Genomic DNA, 20,138 nt, shown 5'->3' with positions numbered 1-20,138 from the left:
GGAGGGCAGGGCAGTGGGGAAACGTCTAGAACCTTCTAGAAAGGGATGAAAGCATAGCTGGCTGAAACAGGAACTAAAGGAAGTTTCTCTGAGGCAGTGACAGAGAGGACAGAGTGTGTGGAGGTTTGAGGAGAAGCAGCAAGAGGGCAGAAATCAGTGCAGGAGGAAGGAGCCAAGGAAAAATGGTAGGAAGAAGTGCTGAGAGCAGGATCAGGGCACTGGGCTGCTTTTGGTAGAAGGATAGAGGCTCTGTTCTCTCAATTCCTTGCACTCCAACCTTCCCTGTGAATACTGTTCAGACCACCTGCCTCTGAGACTTTGGGGGTATATCTGTGAGTCAGGTATGGGTGGCCTTGACTGATTTAGGGACAGGAGACCCCACAGGTCGAAGGTGTCTGCCAAGGTTTTTCTATCATCAGCCTGAGAAAAAGATATGTATGTATATGCATGCATGTATGCATGTGTGTATGTTTGCCTGCTGTCTGGTACCAAGGATCAAACCCTGGGCTTCACACATGCAAGGCAGACACTTCACACTAGATCATTTTCACTGTTCCCAAGGCAGCACCAAGGACAGTGCTTCAAAGGCCACTGCGGCTCTTGGGAGCTAATCTCAGGGGCCCTGAAGACAGAGGGAGGGATTGTCTTCATTCCCTAACCAGTGGGGGAGAGCAAGAGATCTATTGGCACAATCCTTGACCTTGTCTTTCCTGACTTGATTCCCAGCCTGTTTCTTTGTCCTGGCCCAGGGCCTGGTCCAGAGAGGCAGGCTGGCCAGGCCAATGCTTTTCTCCCCTTGAGAAAACTCTAGCATTCCAGACTCTGGTTCCCCCAGGGAGTTGTCACTTCTCTTTCAAGCACAAATTTGTTCATTATTCAGATCTGTGTCACCCTGGATGAATCACCAGTCTCATCTAAGTCTGTTCCCCCATCTGTAAGACTGGGCTAACACAATCCAGCTCCAGCTTCCCGGATGCTGAGAGAACAGGGCAATCCTATAGCACAGACACCAAGTTCCAGCTCTGTGGCCAGCCTCAACTGAGCAGTCGTGAAACCACAGCAGTAAAGTGAAGCAGCTGTGGTAAAATGAGGCACCAGGATGTATAGCATCCTCGGAGGGTGACCCACAAGTGGGGTGTGACTCCAGGATGGGAGCCTGGGTTTCCTGCTGAGGTAACACAATGGGCACCCTAGGAACTAACAGAGAAGGAACCCTAATGAAATGTAGTGGGGTTTGGAGTGGGCTTCCTGGCTGTTCCCAGAAGGATCAGGCTTAACCTGAGAATCCCTCAGACCCCACCTGCCCCTCTGATATTGACCTCTGTGTACATGGCCCATTCCAGCTGCCCTGCAGGAAAGTTAGGGATCAGGGAGGTCACAGCATACATGGGGCTGTGGAGGGAGGGGCAAGGAGGAATCATGAGCAGGCATATAGTCAGAATTCCTATTCTTGGTGACTATATCTTAGGCTAACCTTGGACTTGACTCAAAAGGGAACCTTATCAGCTTTCGCCACCAGAAAAGTCCAGTAGAAGGAAGGTTTCAGGTATCACTGGAACCAGGAGCTGCCACAGGGTTCTCAGGGACCCATGTGCTTTCATCTCTCAACAGTACCATTGTTTGGTTTCTCCCAAGATGTGGGACCATCAAGCAGTGCCTAGGATTGTGACACCATTCAACTGGCTCCAAAGGAGGAGAGAGGAATGGGATCGGGAGTCAGAAGGACAAGTGGCCTTCCAAGGTGACTGGATCCTGGTTAGTGGGAGAGGGGGCTGTCATCCACTCTCATCTCTAAACTACAGGAGTTTTCCTTTCTTCAAAAGGACCACACAACTATGCTTTCAGGCTACTAGGGCTGGAAGGACACTGCTGGATCGGATGGTCATAGCTCACAGCAAAGCTCTGTTTACCTTTCACCCTATAGTCATGTTATTTGCACAACTCTGTATCATTCACATCCCACCTGCAATGCCTTAAGAGTTCAAGTTTTCTTTTCGTTTGTTTGTTTGTTTTGGGGGGGTGGGTCACAGCCGGCAGTGCTCAGGGATTACTCCTGGCTCTATGCTCAGAAATCCCCCTGGCAGGCTGGGAATGCCGGGATTCAAACCACCATCCTTCTGCATGAAAGGCAAACACCTTACCTCCCAGGCTATCTCTCCGGCCCCTTTTTTTGGTTTTGGGTCACACCCGGCAGCACTCAGGGGTTACTCCTGGCTCCACGCTCAGAAATTGCTCCTGGCAGGCACGGGAGACCCTGTTGGGGTGCCAGGATTTGAACAAATGACCTTCTGCATGAAAGGCAAACACCTTACCTCCATGCTATCTCTCTGGCCCCAAGAGTTCAACTTTTCGGGGGCCAGAGAGATAGCATGGAGGTAAGGCTTTTACCTTGCATACAGAAGAATGGTGGTTCGAATCCCGGCATCCTATATGGTCCTCTGAGCCTGCCAGGGGCAATTTCTGAGCGTAGAGCCAGGAGTAGCCCCTGAACGCTGCCAGGTGTGACCAAAAAAAAAAAAAAAAAAAGTTCAACTTTTCCACACCCTCATCAACACTGATTTACTAATTTTTAATCTTTTTTAGGGAGGCCACACCTGCTGGGGCTCAGGGTTTAACTCATGGCTCTGTCCTCAGGAATTATTTTTGGCAGTGCTAGAGGGACCAATTGGGTACCAAAGATTTAACCCTGGTTGGCAATATACAAGGCAGTGCCCTACCCAGTGTACTATCATTCTGGCACCTTACTGATTTTTTTTAAGTAGAGCCCAGACCCAGCAGTCCACAGGATGCATGGGGTCGCAGGGATGAAACTTAGAAACTCACGCATGCTTGGCATGCATTTTCCCATTTGAACTACATCTCCAGATGAAACCATTTTTCTTCCTTATATTCTCTATAATTTTGGGGGAGTAGAGGTTTGGACCATACCTGGCAGTACTCAGGGGTTGTGTCGAGGGCAGTGCTGGGGTTCACTTCAGTGAATATATAGTGCTGGGGATGGAACCCAGGGTTCCCACAGGCAAAATTCCCCCTCTGATCCATCTCCCCATCACAGGTTCTGTCTAGCAAATTTGCAGGGTTGCCCTTCACAGAAACGGTTAATGAAAGGTCTGGGCCTTGTTACTCTGAATCTAGGAAAAGACAACCCAAGGTCTCCCAGAACCCTGGGTAGGAGGCATTGCAGCACCACCTGTATAGACTCTTTCTGCTGCTGGGATCTGTAGTCATGGCTGCTCTGACCCCTTGATGTTCTCTCCCCTGTCCTCCAGCCCCAATGCTACCCTGACACTTCTTGGCCCTGTACCCACCGAGGCTTCCACCTCTTTGTCTATCTTCCCAAGGATGACCCTCTTGCCTACAGGCTTGGCCAGAGATCCAGGGGTAGTTTTTGACCCCACAGTGCCAGGGAAGCCAGACCCTCATGGCCATACAGACATGCAAGGAGAGCGTGAACCAGGCAGCAGAATTTGGCACAGGGTAGTTGCACAGGAAGCACATGTTCTGCTGGGCTGAGAGAAGTACTAACGAAGACACAGATCACCCAAACATACTTCCCCTCGCCATACTCAGAATGGCTGTTTCAGTTCCAGCTTTAATTCCTGAGAAGCAGGAGGGGGAAAGGAGAAGTAGGAAAAGAAAAGAGAAATCAGGCTTCCGGCCCACCGCCTGCAACTGCTTCATTTGCCCACTGTCACCATCGGCCTGCTGCCACAGCAGGTGAGGCCAGAACTCTGCCAAGAGGGGGACTCTGCCCACTGTCCACAGGATGCCAGGGAAGTCTTGGCAGCAGGCAGCTGGCTCTGGGAGCATCCCTGCCGCTGAATCCCTGCTGCTACAACCCTCTTGTCTGTCTGACTCCTCAGGAGACGGAAGCCAGGTCTCAACCCTCATTATCTGATGTCCTGGATGTCTGACCAGTGCCAGGCCCGGGGCTTTCCAGGCCTGTTTCCCAGCAAGCCAGAGGGCCTGGAGGCCTCTATGTACAGGCCGCCTGGTCTAGGCTGGTTCCTGGCTGGCTGTGAGTCAGGCTTCCAGCTCCTTCGAGGAGACAGGCGCCTCATTCTTTCCAGATATCAGGGTAACGGGTGGAGGTTGAGACACTTCCACCAGGATGAGACCACAGGTTCCATGCAGAGCTGATTCTTGGTCTGAACAGTGACTCCCGCTGCAGACAGGAATTGGCCCCACAGTTGCCTGCATTAACAAAAGAACCTGAGCAGAAGATGTCCCCACTTTGGGTTGGGAGCCAGTAGTGGTTCTGGCAGTGATGTGCTGGGGTCAGGTGGACAGTGAGTGCCTGTGTTACCGAGACACCCCAGGGACTCCACCTTGGGGCTCAGCACCTCTGTCTTGCCTTGCCTTACCTGACTGGGGAAACTCTAAAAGGGTGAAAGATTAAATATAAATAAGGAGAAGAGGCCCTGTCCCGAGGTTTCTCGGTCATTCCACCATTCTGGGGCGGCTGCAGTGCGAAAAGTACGATGCTCCTCTGGGCTGGCCTCCAGGGCGGCCACGGGCGCCCTCTGCTGGCCTCGAGCATCAGCAAGGGGAGATATTCCTGGAACTCCTGCCCTAGATGGGGCCACAGGCATAAAATTGGGCTGTACAAGAGGGAATAGGCCATAGAGTTAGGAAGGCCACACTGGGCTCTGTCTAACAGGGTCACCTCGGGAAGTCACTGGACCTTCCTGGGTCTTAGCTTCCCTGCCAAGTGAAGAGAATGTGCCCCACACCACCCAAGGGCTCAGGTGCCCTGAGGGACTAATAAAGGCCACTGAGCAAGACAGTTAGTGTGGGGGACATAGAGTCAGGACCTGATGGATGGAGGGGCACTGTTGTGGCAGAGCTGATTCACACAGTGACCAGAGGGAGCCTGGCTGCCACCTTCCCTCATTCCTGTGAAAGCTGGGAAAAAGCCTATGCTGTGACCCCCACAGGCTTCCTCTTCACATAAGCCCTCCCAGGGTTTATGGGGTCCTGCTAAGGTGCCCTTGCACTCTACCTGCATCCATGCCCCTACCCAGCAGCAGACACACTTCCTGGCCCTTCAGACCTAAGCCTGACCCCCATACACAGCAGGGACTGGAAAACAAGGTCTGCCCTGCTCTGGTTCCCCAGATCTGCTCTTGTTTGTGGGAAGGGTCTGATTCCCTAGTGGGAATACTGATATGCTGGACCAATGGTCAGTACAGTTTGAATCAAACTAGGAGGGCCAGGATCTTAGCTGGCCAAGGGGATCCCCCAGCACATACCTGAGCAAGAAGTGGGCACTCAAGGTGAGCACAACCTAGTGAATGTTTGCCAGCGTTCAAATCTGAGTCAACTCAGCTTGGCTTTAGCTTGGTTCTGCCACCTTCCTAACTTTCTAAAGGGTTTTGGATGAGCTTAGTGCCTGCACCTTAGAGGTGAGAAGGGCCCCCCTTCTCTCACAGCACCTCCTCCCAGGCCAGTCTGACTGAAGAGCTGCAGAGCATCTGCCCCAGGGCACCATTTCTCCCCTGAATCTCCCTGTCCCTGCCCCCTGAGCCCCCACTGCTCAGAAGCTCTTTGATTAGAGGACCACATTTTCTCTGGTGTCAGGACAGCCAAAAACTTCTTGGGGCTCTTTCCACAAACCACTCTCAGAAACTTCTGGTTCTGTATGCTAAAGAGGCAGTGAATACTGAATGGGGAGTGCTGGTAGCCAAAAGTAGAGGCTCCATGCAAGCATGTGGGAAATAGGATGGGCAGGGGAGGGAGGAGATGGGAAACAGAGCACTAGTGGAGGGACAGGGGCTTGACTAGGGGGCCAGCTGTGGGTAGATGAAGGCAGGAGGAGGGATGAAGAAGCGAGAGGATGAGGAGATGGCTGGAACTCTTCAGTCATGAGGACAAGGTTGTTCGGGTACTGATTCAGCCATTGGACTGAGTTGGACTGAAAAGGCTGAGAGATGGGGCTATTGGGTCTGGGGTGTCTCCTTCACCTGCAGACTCAAAATTTCCCCCTCTGCTCCCTCTTTCCCCTCACTCAGGAGGCCCAGGGTTTCTGTTGGGGATGCGCAGCCCAGTGGGCCCTCGACACAGTGCTCCCGCAGCTCGCTCATGGCCCTTCCGCTGCTGTCAGGGAGGAGAGTTCCAGGAAGCGTCTTTCTCCCCCTCCCTGTTCCTCTGGGCCCAGTTCCCGCCAGGCCATACTGTCGGGGGGTGGCAGGGAAGGGGCTGGCCCCAAAGGGGCTATTTCAGTCCAAGACAAGACAGCCTTGCCAGGAAGCAGAGGAAGCTGACCGCTGTGCTGAGGGGCTGCAACCCAGGCAGAGGGAAGGAGAACGGGGTCCTATATATGGCTGCTCCTCACCCCAATACGCAAGGTGCTTCAGGGACAGGAGGCTGCTGCACAGTGAGTGTTGGCACATTTCAGGGCCATTTGTTGGGAGGTGGGTAGTAAGCGGCAGGAGCTGGGATGCAGATCCAGCACAGACTTATGAGGGATCATGGAGTTGGGGGGCACAAAAGAGGAACTCTGCCCCACCAGTGAATTAGAAGAAAACGGAGGGAGAGGGGCTAGGAGAAAGCTCAGCAAGCTGGCGAGCCTCAGGAGACCCAGGTTTGATTCCCCAATATTGCATGGTCTCCTGAGCACTGCCAAAAGTGACATTCTCACACCCTGAGCACTGAGTCAGGAATAATCCCTGAATACTACCAGACCCCCAAGATAGAAAGAATAATAAGAATTAAAAGGGGCAGAGAAATAATACAGAAAAAAAGAGTGTTTTCCTTGAACGGGGCCAACCTGAATTCTATCCCCGGCATTGCATATGGTCCCCAAACCCACCAGAAGTGATTCCTGAGTGCAGAGCTAAGAGTAACCCCTGAGCACTGCCAGGTATGACCCAAAAATCTGACCAAAAAAAGAAAATTAAAAAAAAGAATAAGAAGAGGGACCAGAGAGATAGCACAGCGGTAGGTCATTTGCCTTGCATGCAGAAGGATGGTGGTTCAAATCCCGGCATTTCATATGGTCCCCCGAGCCTGCTGGGGGCGATTTCTGAGCATAGAGCCAGGAGTAGCCTCTGAGCACTGCTGGGTGTGACCCAAAAACAACAATAAAAAAAAAAAAAAAAAGAAGAAGAAGAATTAAAATGAAAAGGAAGCGAAGAGAGCCAGAGAGATAGTACATACGGGGTTAAGTGCTTGCCTGGCATGTGGCCACTCCATTTGGATCCCTGAAACGGCATAGGGTTTCTTGAGAATCTCCAGAAGCTCAGAGTCAGAAGTCCTGAACATCACCAGAAGTGGCTCCAAAACCAAAAACTAAAATTAAAAATTAAAAAGAAAAAGAAAAGGGGCAACTAGAAGCCAAGAATCCTGGGTTTTGCAGCCAGCTGAGTTGTGATGACTTTGTGTGATGGCCCACAAGAAAGGCTGGGTGGCTGGGTGTCCGTGCAAGTAGTATAGCAGGAGAGAACCTTTTGCATAAGTCTGGAGGACTCGACGTGGTTTTGGAAGGGCAGTAATAGATGCTCAGGCTTTTCTTCAAAGGACTGAGGAACATGGGGAAGGGTGTCACCACTGCCTTCGGGAACAGGAAAAGGCTGAGTTTTGAGCCAGTCCAAGAGCTAGACAGAGCCAAGGGTACTACAAGGAAGTAATCCTGCTTCTTTGCAACTGTGCTCAGATTGAGTGTGGAAGCTTGTGGCACAGGCCTGCTGTGCTAGAGCAGACCGGAAAGTTGGCTCTGGCCCCTTTGTGCACCCTCTGCCTGCTCCCAAGAAGATAGGTCCCACCTGGTCCCCAGTCTTTGAGGCAAGAAGGACCCCAAAGGAAAGCTCAAGCATGACAACTTCCTTTCCAGCCTCCTCCTCCTACTCCTTCTCCTGTCTTTCCCCAAGGGCAGCTCTCTCAGATCTGCCTTTGGTGTCTTCATCCTTCTCTAGGATTCTAGGGTTGCTTGCATCCATGGGACACCTCCCTCTACCACCAAGGTCCTGCTCCTTCCATCACCCTCTTCTGAAAAATCATAGGGTCTCCTCCATGCAGCTAGTGTGTGTCTAGGCATAGGCATACATTTACACATGTGACTTACATACATGTTTTTTTGGCACATGTCTGCCATCAGCAGCCATTAAGCAGTGAGTCGTCAGCGTCCCTGGCACGGGTAGACAAATGAGTAGACACATGAATGAAAGCATGGCCTGGGCCTGCTCACATGAAAAGACAGAAAAATGAATGCAGTTTCTCTAGCCTGCACAATTATTTTATTACATTGGGTTACTACTGTGCTTCCTCTTCTGGCTCCCACACCCATCCCTAATCACATAGCTGGGCATCCATAATTTAAGCATATAAATGAGAATCTTTTTTTTTTTTTTGGTTTTTGGGTCACAACTGGTGACGCTCAGGGGTTACTCCTGGCTATGCACTCAGAAGTCATTCCTGGCTTGGGGGACCATATGGGACACCGGGGATCGAACCGTGGTCCATTCTAGGCTAGCGCTGGCAAGGCAGACAGACACCTTACTTCTACACCACCGCCCCGGCCCCTAGATGAGAATCTTGATCCTTATAGGTAACATGGTATGTGGATGCAGACAAGGAATCCTAACAGTTTGCTGTTGCCCAGAATCTGGGGAACATTTATTCAAAATCAAAGTATAGTTGGGAAATATTAATTTGAGGAATTATTTTGATCTAATATGACTTTTTGTTGTTGTCTTGGGGGGAGGCACACCTAGCAGTGGTCAGAGTCTTATGACTTAAAAAATAATCTGTGGGCCGGAGAGATGGCATGGAGGTGGGGCATTTGCCTTGCATGCAGAAGGACGGTGGTTCAAATCCCGCCATCCCATATGGTCCCCTGAGTCTGCCGGGAGCGATTTCTGAGCGTAGAGCCAGAAGTGACCCCTGAGTGCTGTCGGGTGTGACCCAAAAACCAAAAAAAAAAAAAAAATCTTGTAACTTTACTTAGCAGGCATATTCACATGAAAAACAACCAGCATTTGCCCTGTGCCAGGCAATGATACCCATAGAACCCAGGAGGCAGAGACTGTGTTACCCCCATTTCATGGTTAGGGAAACTAAGACAAGGAACTTTTGTAGTGAGCCTAATGCCTCATAGCTTATGTATGCAGAGATGAGCTTGGAGACTGCCTTTGGGCCAGAATCCTCAGCTCTCCTCAGCCCTCTCACACTCTAAGTGTATCCAGGCCAGAGAAATAGTCCAGTGGGATAGGGTACCTGCCTTACATATGACTGGCCCAGGTTTAATCTCTGGCACCCCGAAACAAACTAACAAAAAAAAAACCATGCTTTTTCTAGGGTTAAGTTTTTGTTTTGTTTGCCTTTTCTTTTTGAGCATGACTCCACAGTGCTCAGGACCTACTCCTGGCTTTGGAATTCATATGTGGTGCCCAGAATCAAATGAGTCAGGGTCAACTGTAAAAGGCAAGTGTCTAAATCCCTGTGCTATCCCCCTGGTTCCTTGTCTTCATTTAACTTGCTTCATTTGATTTAGGCACCTTGATTTACAATACTATTCAAAGTAGTGTTTCGGGCATGCCTAACACCACAATTACCCTCAGATTGTCAGTGTCTCTACATCAGTGTCTCTATGCCCCTTCTTACCCACCCCTTAGCAAACTTAGTTCGTAGGCTGGGCTGTTTGTCCATCTGTTACCACAGGGCATTTTAAACGCCTTTCCTTTGTTTCTTTACCGTCTACATATTAGAAATCATTCTGCTCATCAATCTCCCTCCAGCCCAGTTCACTCGGCATCATGCCCTTTAGTTTAAACAGTGTTATAGAAACTGTAGGATTTCATCTTTTCTTACAGTTGTGGAGTCCGTTATGTATATATACAACAGTTTCTTTTATAAAGGGTTTCTTAGGGGGCCAGAGAGTTAGCACAATGGTAGGGCGCTTGCCTTGCATGTGGCTGACCCAGGATGAATGCTGGTTTGATTCCTGGCATCCCAGATGATCCCCTGAGCCTATCAGGAGCATTTTCTGAATGCAGTCAGGAGTAATCCCTGAGCGTGCGGCCTCCGCTGCCACCACCACCAGGTGTGCCAAAATCAAAACAAATAAACAACAACAACAACAAAAAACAAAGATTTTTTTAATTAAAATTTTAAATTTTAATTGAGATAGTTACAAAGTTACTCATGGTTGAGTTTCAGTCATTCAATGTTTCAACACCCATCCCTTCAGTGTACATTTCCCACCATTGTCCCTACTTTTTCTGGCTCCCCATAGCCCGTCTCTATGGAAGACATTGTTCTTTTCTGTCTCTCTCTTTATACCACTGTTTCTTTTTTTGTTTGTTTGTTTTTTTGTTTTTGGGCCACACCCGGCAGTGCTCAGGGGTTACTCCTGGCTGTCTGCTCAGAAATAGCTCCTGGCAGGCACGGGGGACCATATGGGACACCGGGATTCGAACCAACCACCGTTGGTCCTGGATCGGCTGCTTGCAAGGCAAACGCTGCTGTGCTATCTCTCCAGGCCCTATACCACTGTTTCTTAATCCTCTCATTTGTTCTTGGGCATTTGGGCTGTTTGTAGATCTTGACTATTGTGAATAATGCTGCAGTGAATATAGAGAGAAATATCTTTTTTAATTAAAATTTTTAGGGGCCGGAGAGATAGCACAATGGTAGGGTGTTTGCCTTGCACACGGCTGAACCACCAAGGACCTCGGTTCGATTCCCAGCATCCCATATGGTCCCCCAATCCTGCTAGGAGTGATTTCTGAGCACAGAGCTAGATGTAACCCCTGAGCGCTGCTGGGTGTGGCCCAAAAACCAAAAATAATTTTAATCTCTTCGGGTAGATGCCAAGAAGTGGAATTTCTAGGTAATATGAAGTTCCATTCTTAATTATTTTCAATGTCTCTATATTGTTGTTTTGATTTCCATTTCCTTTATGATGAAGAACACGTGTGTGTGTGTGTGTGTGTGTGTGTGTGTGTGTGTGTGTGTGTGTGTGTGTTTGGGTCACACCCAGCAGTGTTCAGGGGTTACTCCTGGCTCCACGCTCAGAAATCACTCCTGGCAGGCTCGGGGAACCATATGGGATACTGGGATTCGAACCAATGACCTTCTGCATGAAAGGCAAATGCCTTACCTCCATGCTATCTCTCCAGACCCTGAAGGACACTTTTTAATGTACAAATTGGACATCTTTATGTCTTCTATTTTGAGGGAGGCAGGGACTGAGATTATACCTGATTGTTCTCAAAACTAACTCCTGGCTCTATACTAAGGGATTCTTCTGGTGGAGCTCAGGGAACTCTCTGTGAAGCCAGGAATCGAACTTGGGTCAGGCTCAAGTAAATTCTAGGGATTGAACCTGGGTTAGGCTCATTGAGGGTAGCAACTTACCCACTGTGCTGTGTCTCTAATATATCTGTATGTCTTCTTTGAAGAGTCTATTTAACTCTTTACTTCATTTTTTGTTTATTTGTTTGTTTTTGGGCCACACCCGACATTGCTCAGGGTTTACTCCTGGCTCTGTGCTCAGAAGTTGCTCCTAGCAGGCTTGGGGAATCATATAAGATGTCAGGATTCGAACCGGGGTCCATTCCGTGCTGGCCGCATGCAAGGCAAAATACCTTATCGATGTGCTCTCTTTACTCCATTTTTTTAAATAAGGTTGTTTGGGTTTTGTTTTGGTTTTTTTTTTTTTTTTGCTTTGGGACTACGCTTGTTGATGCTTAAGGGTTGACTTCTGGCTCTGTACTCAGGAATCACTCCTGGTGGTGTTCTGGTGACCATAGGGATGCCCAAGATCAAACCTGGGTTAAATGCATGCAAGGAAAATGGCCTACCTATTGTACTATTACTCCAGCCCAGGTTTTTATCATTGCCACAGCCACATTTTACTAGACTTTATAAATCTTGAATATTGTACTTTGTCAGATGCTTTGTGGATGAATATTTTTCCTAGTTCATAGGGTGTCTTTTTATTCTAGCTATCATTTTTTTTTTTTTTTTTTTTTTGGTTTTTGGGTCACACCCGGCAGTGCTCAGGTGTTCCTCCTGGCTCTATGCTCAGAAATCGCTCCTGGCAGGCTTCGGGGACCATATGGGATGTAGGGATTTGAACCAATGACCTTCTGCATGAAAGGTAAATGCCTTATCTCCATGCTATCTCTCCGGCCCCCTCTAGCTATCATTTCATAGTGCAGAAGTTCCTTAACTTGATATAATACCATTTGTTTACTTTTGCTCCAGTTTACTTGGTCAATAGTTTTGAGACATTGAAAATCCCTCTGGGGCCGGAGAGATGGTATGAAGGTAAGGCATTTGCCTTGCATGCAGAAGGTCGGTGGTTCAAATCCCAGCATCCCATATGGTCCCCCAAGCCTGCCAGGAACGATTTCTGACCATAGAGCCCGGGAGGAGGAACCCCTGAGTGCTGCCGGGTATGACCAAAAACAAAACAAAACAAAAAAATCTTTCTAAGCAGTGTTTCTCAGTTTTTTTTCTAATTGTGGCTGTTATCATCCTTATCCTCTATCCTATAGTTGACTCCCTAGTCTCATATCATGCTCCCCTATTCTTTGATTCATCTGTAACACATGTACTACACTAGGGACTTACTAGGGGTCATTTGGTCCCAACTGAAAAGTTGTCGCTCTAGAATCAATATGTTGAGTCCTGCCTGTTTTCCTCAGTGTATTTTATGGACTTGGATCTATTACTGGAGTCTTTAATTCTTTTTTTTTTTTTTTTTTTTTTTTTTTTATAATTTTTTATTATGAATTATGAGAACAAAAGATGCAAAGAAAGAGGATAAGGTAAAGTTACAGTGGAAGGACAATCACCCATAACATAATTATCAGAAGAAGTCCCCTTGCTGATATCTTAACTTTGAATTTTCACCAAAGAAAGTTAAGATAAATAAAACAGAATCCATGTGCAATTACTTTTTCCCTCAAGTCCCCAGATTGTAGCACATTATAATATTTCTTAACAGCACACAAGGCAATCTAAAGCCATCAAACTTACGTAACTCCTTAAACATTAGAGGCATAGTGTTTTTTACATTTCCATGTACATGCATATTAGCTTAAGTTAACCTCAAATTTTAAGTGGGTGTGTTTTAAGGATTAGAGTCAAAGGAGCACAGTAAAAACGGTGTTAGAGTGGCAATTGTTGTTTGCATAGGCCCACCAAAATATGAGAGGCATGGAAAGGAATAGCCTTGGCCTAAATACAAAGAGATCCTACCCCTGAAGTTTCCTGGCATAAGACCAGCTCTAGGCCTCAGGAAAGTTATCGTTCGCTCCAAGACATTGTCCGTAGCGCCAACACACTTATCACACAGTCTCTGTTGTTGGTCTCATGTTTCTGTATTAAAGATTCTGGAATCTGCATGTCCTACATTGAAGTCGTGATGAGGAGTGCCTTCTCGTTTCACCTCACCATGAAAGGGGAATGCAGGAAGCCCTGTCCTATAAGCAGGTTGTTCTTGTTGTTAAGTCTTCTCAGTGTTAAGGGAAGTCTCTTTTGAGCAGGACGATGTCTGAGCAGTGGTAGGGTCTTCCGTGGTAGAGGATTGCTTCCAGGTGATGTTATAGACAAACCTCACCATAAAGGGGCAATACAGCAAGCCCTGTCCAGTAAACAGGTCATTGTTCTTGTTGTCTTCTCAGTGTTAAGGGATGTCTCTTTTGAGTAGATCGATGTCAGAGCAGCTGTAGGGTCGTCCCTGGTACAGGAATGCCTCCGGGTGATGTTATATACAACCTTGGATGTTTTGTAAATGTCTTCTGTAGATGAAGGGGTAAATGGAGAATGCCCATTCTTCTGAGGCCTGTGCCAGGTCTTTATGTCAATGTTCAGGGTGTAAGGTCTCATTGTACTACAAGATTTGTGTGTTCCCATTTCTATTAGATAAGAACTTATTGGTATGTATAGTATTTTCCCATGTCAGTGTGCCTACGCAAATAAGATATAAAGCCACGTGGTGTTATCAGATATATGGGGGCATAAGAACATTTCCAACAAGACCCATGACTTGGTTCAAACATAAGTATTAAACTGAGGGATTCTTTCACACCAAATTCCATATTGAGCAGTTCACAAAGAGAAGATAAAAAAAAATGGGGGGGGGATCATCACTGTATAAGAAAGTATTTAGCAAAAGTTATAGCCGTCAAAGAAAACACCCATAAAATGTTGAAAAGATATGTGTCCTTTTTATGCCTTTTAAAATAGTTGTGTGGGTGTTAACTCTAGGGCACCACTTTGGTCTGTGAATTAGGACTCAAGAGTACTTAAGTTAGAAAGGGTAAAAAAGGAGTAATGATGATAGGAGTTAAAGAAGTTAAAGAGAAATATGAACTTATGAAGGGGTATGCAAAAGGGCAGAGTACAAAATGGACATTCTGCATACATAAAAACATAATTCAATGATAGTGAGTGCTATTAATGTTTCTTGTGAGAGTACTATTAATGTTTCTTGTGCGATTCTGAAAATGTAGACTGGACAGAGATTACCAGTGCCAGCCAAACCTCCTCCTGCTAGACTCCCGGCTCCCAGGAAGGAGAGATCCTTCAAGAAGCTGGGAGAACAGAAGTTCAGAGCCCCACCCAGACCCTCCCTAAGGAGCCGCATGGATAGTGGGGGAAGGCCTAGGGTCCTTCAAGCTCCACCAAGGGACCCAACTCACCGGCTTGCCCAGGGGTGTGGCCCGGGGAAGCCCTGGAGATCTGGAGCAAGGCGGCAGAGGGGTGCTGGGGTTACCCAAATCCCGCACCCCCCCTAGGCCTGGCCAAGCAGGCCTCCGGCATGGCGTGGGCCTGCCAAACCTCCTCCTGCTTGACTCCTGGCTCCCAGGAAGGAGAGATCCTTCAAGAAGCTGGGAGAACAGAAGTTCAGAGCCCCACCCAGACCCTCCCTAAGGAGCCGCATGGATAGTGGGGGAAGGCCTAGGGTCCTTCAAGCTCCACCAAGGGACCCAACTCACCGGCTTGCCCAGGGGTGTGGCCCGGGGAAGCCCTGGAGATCTGGAGCAAGGCGGCAGAGGGGTGCTGGGGTTATCCAAATCCCGCACCCCACCTAGGCCTGGCCAAGCAGGCCTCCGGCATGGCGTGGGCCTGCCAAACCTCCTCCTGCTTGACTCCCGGCTCCCAGGAAGGAGAGATCCTTCAAGAAGCTGGGAGAACAGAAGTTCAGAGCCCCACCCAGACCCTCCCTAAGGAGCCGCATGGATAGTGGGGGAAGGCCTACGGTCCTTCAAGCTCCACCAAGGGACCCAACTCACCGGCTTGCCCAGGGGTGTGGCCCGGGGAAGCCCTGGAGATCTGGAGCAAGGCGGCAGAGGGGTGTTGGGGTTACCCAAATCCCGCACCCCCCCCTAGGCCTGGCCAAGCAGGCCTCCGGCATGGCGTGGGCCTGCCAAACCTCCTCCTGCTTGACTCCCGGCTCCCAGGAAGGAGAGATCCTTCAAGAAGCTGGGAGAACAGAAGTTCAGAGCCCCACCCAGACCCTCCCTAAGGAGCCGCATGGATAGTGGGGGAAGGCCTAGGGTCCTTCAAGCTCCACCAAGGGACCCAACTCACCGGCTTGCCCAGGGGTGTGGCCCGGGGAAGCCCTGGAGATCTGGAGCAAGGCGGCAGAGGGGTGCTGGGGTTACCCAAATCCCGCACCCCCCCCTAGGCCTGGCCAAGCAGGCCTCCGGCATGGCGTGGGCCTGCCAAACCTCCTCCTGCTTGACTCCCAGCTCCCAGGAAGGAGAGATCCTTCAAGAAGCTGGGAGAACAGAAGTTCAGAGCCCCACCCAGACCCTCCCTAAGGAGCCGCATGGATAGTGGGGGAAGGCCTAGGGTCCTTCAAGCTCCACCAAGGGACCCAACTCACCGGCTTGCCCAGGGGTGTGGCCCGGGGAAGCCCTGGAGATCTGGAGCAAGGCGGCAGAGGGGTGTTGGGGTTACCCAAATGCCGCACCCCCCCCAGGCCTGGCCAAGCAGGCCTCCGGCATGGCGTGGGCCTGCCAAACCTCCTCCTGCTTGACTCCCGGCTCCCAGGAAGGAGAGATCCTTCAAGAAGCTGGGAGAACAGAAGTTCAGAGCCCCACCCAGACCCTCCCTAAGGAGCCGCATGGATAGTGGGGGAAGGCCTACGGTCCTTCAAGCTCCACCAAGGGACCCAACTCACCGGCTTGCCCAGGGGTGTGGCCCGGGGAAGCCCTGGAGATCTGGAGCAAGGCGGCAGAGGGGTGCTGGGGTTACCCAAATCCCGCACCCCCCCTAGGCCTGGCCAAGCAGGCCTCCGGCATGGCGTGGGCCTGCCAAACCTCCTCCTGCTAGACTCCCGGCTCCCAGGAAGGAGAGATCCTTCAAGAAGCTGGGAGAACAGAAGTTCAGAGCCCCACCCAGACCCTCCCTAAGGAGCCGCATGGATAGTGGGGGAAGGCCTAGGGTCCTTCAAGCTCCACCAAGGGACCCAACTCACCGGCTTGCCCAGGGGTGTGGCCCGGGGAAGCCCTGGAGATCTGGAGCAAGGCGGCAGAGGGGTGCTGGGGTTACCCAAATCCCGCACCCACCCTAGGCCTGGCCAAGCAGGCCTCCGGCATGGCGTGGGCCTGCCAAACCTCCTCCTGCTTGACTCCCGGCTCCCAGGAAGGAGAGATCCTTCAAGAAGCTGGGAGAACAGAAGTTCAGAGCCCCACCCAGACCCTCCCTAAGGAGCCGCATGGATAGTGGGGGAAGGCCTAGGGTCCTTCAAGCTCCACCAAGGGACCCAACTCACCGGCTTGCCCAGGGGTGTGGCCCGGGGAAGCCCTGGAGATCTGGAGCAAGGCGGCAGAGGGGTGCTGGGGTTATCCAAATCCCGCACCCCACCTAGGCCTGGCCAAGCAGGCCTCCGGCATGGCGTGGGCCTGCCAAACCTCCTCCTGCTTGACTCCCGGCTCCCAGGAAGGAGAGATCCTTCAAGAAGCTGGGAGAACAGAAGTTCAGAGCCCCACCCAGACCCTCCCTAAGGAGCCGCATGGATAGTGGGGGAAGGCCTAGGGTCCTTCAAGCTCCACCAAGGGACCCAACTCACCGGCTTGCCCAGGGGTGTGGCCCGGGGAAGCCCTGGAGATCTGGAGCAAGGCGGCAGAGGGGTGTTGGGGTTACCCAAATGCCGCACCCCCCCCAGGCCTGGCCAAGCAGGCCTCCGGCATGGCGTGGGCCTGCCAAACCTCCTCCTGCTTGACTCCCGGCTCCCAGGAAGGAGAGATCCTTCAAGAAGCTGGGAGAACAGCGAGTCTTTAATTCTTTTTAATCTTCTTTCTTCCTTCCTTTCCTTCCTTTTTTCATTTTTTCTTTCTTCCCTCCCTCCTTCCTTCCCTTCTTTTCTTTTTCTTTCTTTCTTTCTTTCTTTCTTTCTTTCTTTCTTTCTTTCTTTCTTTCTTTCTTTCTTTCTTTCTTTCTTTTTTTTTTTGGTTTTTAAACCACACTCAGCAGCACTCGGGGGTTACTCCTGGCTCTGTGCTCAGAAATTGCTTCTGGCAGGCTCAGGGGCCATATGGGATGCTGAGAATCAAACCCAGGTCTATCCTGAGTCGGCCACATGCACGGCAAAGGCCTTACCACGGTGCTATCTCTCTGGCCCAAATTAATTTTCCTTAATTTATGGGGCACACCTGATGAATCCCAGGGGCTCCTCCTGGCTCAGTACTCAGGAAGTATGCCTGGCAGTACTTGGGGAACTATATGGAATGCCAGGAATCCAACATTGATTGGCCAAGTGCAAGGCGAGTACCCTACCCACTGTGCCATCGCTCTGGCCCCATTTTGGATTAATTTTTTGTATGGTGGGAGTTAGGCATCCAGAATAATTTTGGTTTTTGCATGTGGATAATCAATCTTCCCAAAAATAGTTTGAAGAGGTTTCCTTGTTCCACGTCATACACTTAGTTCCTTGGTCAAGTATCAGCAGTTAACATCTCTAAAGGTCTGTCTCTTGGCTCTCAAGTCTATTCCATTGATCTGAGAGTCTGCCCTGTTTTTGATTTTGTTTTGTGGACACAAAATAGAGGTGCTCAAGGCTTACTGATGGCTCTGCTCTCAGAGATTACTCTTGGTGGTACTCAGGGTGCAGGAGATTGAACCGGGGTTAGCCACATGCAAAGCAAACACACTACCCATTGTATTATTTCTCTGACCCCTGAAAATCTGGTCTTATACCACACCACAAGGTTTTGACTATTACAGCTTTATAGTGTAAGTAAAGTTGAGGAAAACCAAGACTCTCATCTTTTTTTGTTCTTTGTTTTGTTTTGGGTCACACCCGGCGGCATTCAGGGGTTACTCCTGGCTCTTAGCTCAGAAATTGCCCCTGGCAGGCTCGGGGAATCATATGGGATTCCGGGATTTGAACCACCATTCATCTTGGGTCCGCTGTGTGCAAGGCAAACTCCCTACCGCTGTGCTATCTTTCTGGCCCCCTCTCATCTTTTTTGTTTTTGTTTTTGTTTTGTTTTGTTTTTGGGCCACACCTGTTTGATGCTCAGGGGTTACTCCTGGCTAAGCACTCAGAAATTGCCCCTGGCTTGGGGGGACCATATGGGACACCGGGAGATCAAACTGCGGTCCTTCCTTGGCTAGTGCTTGCAAGGCAGACACCTTACCTCTAGTGCCACCTCTCCGCCCCCCCCATCTTTTTTCTAGGGTCACTTTGACTATTCAGAGTTTTATTACTCATGGTAAATTACAACAATATTTGGCCCCCATGTTCTCAAAAAAAAAAACTACACTATGAGAAGTCGATCTCTAGAGTGCTTTGGGGATGCTAGTCATCATAATAACATTAATCCTCTAATCTATAAAAGGGGAATTTATGCCCATTTCCTGTGTCTTTTTTTGTCTTCTAGGAGTGGCTTTATTTTTTTCTTTCATTTTTCTTTTTGACTTAGCTTTCCTGTATAACTCTTTATCTCCTTTGATAAGTTGATTCCTAGGGACTCATTTGCTTCCATGTAGTCATGTATTAAATGTGGGCATGAAGGGACTGACTTACTTATCTCAAAGGCTCTGCTTTACAGATCCCTGGAATTGAACTCGTGAATTTTCTCAGAACTCCAGAAGCTATGGAAATACCCATTTGCAGGTGAGTGTCAGGAAGTTGTTTTCATGCCACAAAGGAACACAGTCTGACCCAGCAATAAAGAGTACCAAAGCAATAATATAATGGGTAGGGCATTTACCTTGCACACAACTGGCACAGGTTTGATCCTATAGGGTCCCCCAAACATGTCAGAAATAATTCTTGTTTGTTTTCTGTTTTGGTTTTTGGGCCACACCTGGCTGTGCTCAGGGGTAACTCCTGGCTATCTGCTCAGAAATAGCTCCTGGCAGGCATGGGGACCAAATGGGACACCGGGATTCGAACCAACCACCTTAGGTCCTGCACTGGCTGTTTGCAAGGCAAACACCGCTGTGCTATCTCTCCGGCCCCAGAAATAATTCTTTTTTTTTTTTTTCTTTTGGTTTTTGGGCCACACCCTGTGACGCTCAGGGGTTACTCCTGGCTATGCGCTCAGAGGTCACTCCTGGCTTGGGGGACCATATGGGACGCCGGGGGATCGAACCGCGGTCCGTCCTAGGCTAGCGCAGGCAAGGCAGGCACCTTACCTCCAGCGCCACCGCCCGGCCCCACAGAAATAATTCTTGAGTTCAGAGCCAAGAGTAGCCCTGAGCTCTAGGTGTGACCCCAAAACAAAAAATAAAAACGGTAAAATCCAGAGAGAGGGGTAAGTGGAGGGACAGCCCTGGCCCGTACCTACTGCAGATCAGGCCTTGGTGCATCATATTAATGATGACACAGACCCCAAAAAGACATGTACACGTCCAGGGGAACAGTGTGGAGGAAGAAGGAAGTGCTTTAATCTGGCCAGCTGTGCCTAAACTGAACTTGTAATTACTATGTCTCCCATCTGTAGGCTGCCCTAACTTGCCTCCTCTGAGAGAAGTGGTTGATTCTGCTCTGACTCACTCCTGACCCACTGAGGAAGACGAAGGCATTGCTGGCTGCCCTGTCACTGGCCATCACTAGCCCTTACTGAACCAACCTACTGAGCTGTTTTACCAGGACCGGGTAAAGCTACTCAGCCATTTGCCTTCAGAGGATCTGGTTTCATTCTAGCCACCAGGGGGCGCTATGGCCTCAG

General features: G+C 49.7%; 1 protein-coding gene across 1 annotated transcript in view; it reads left to right on the top strand.

The window, feature by feature from the left end:
* Nucleotides 1–20,138, top strand: part of PLEKHB1 (pleckstrin homology domain containing B1) — a 414,220-nt gene that overhangs the window by 71,005 nt on the left and 323,077 nt on the right. The window lies entirely within an intron of this gene.

This window comes from Suncus etruscus, chromosome 9, assembly GCF_024139225.1.
Source record: "Suncus etruscus isolate mSunEtr1 chromosome 9, mSunEtr1.pri.cur, whole genome shotgun sequence".
In the NCBI taxonomy this organism is placed as follows: domain Eukaryota; kingdom Metazoa; phylum Chordata; class Mammalia; order Eulipotyphla; family Soricidae; genus Suncus; species Suncus etruscus.
The sequence above is the reverse complement of the archived record's forward strand: the minus strand, read 5'-3'. Positions and strand labels throughout refer to the sequence as shown.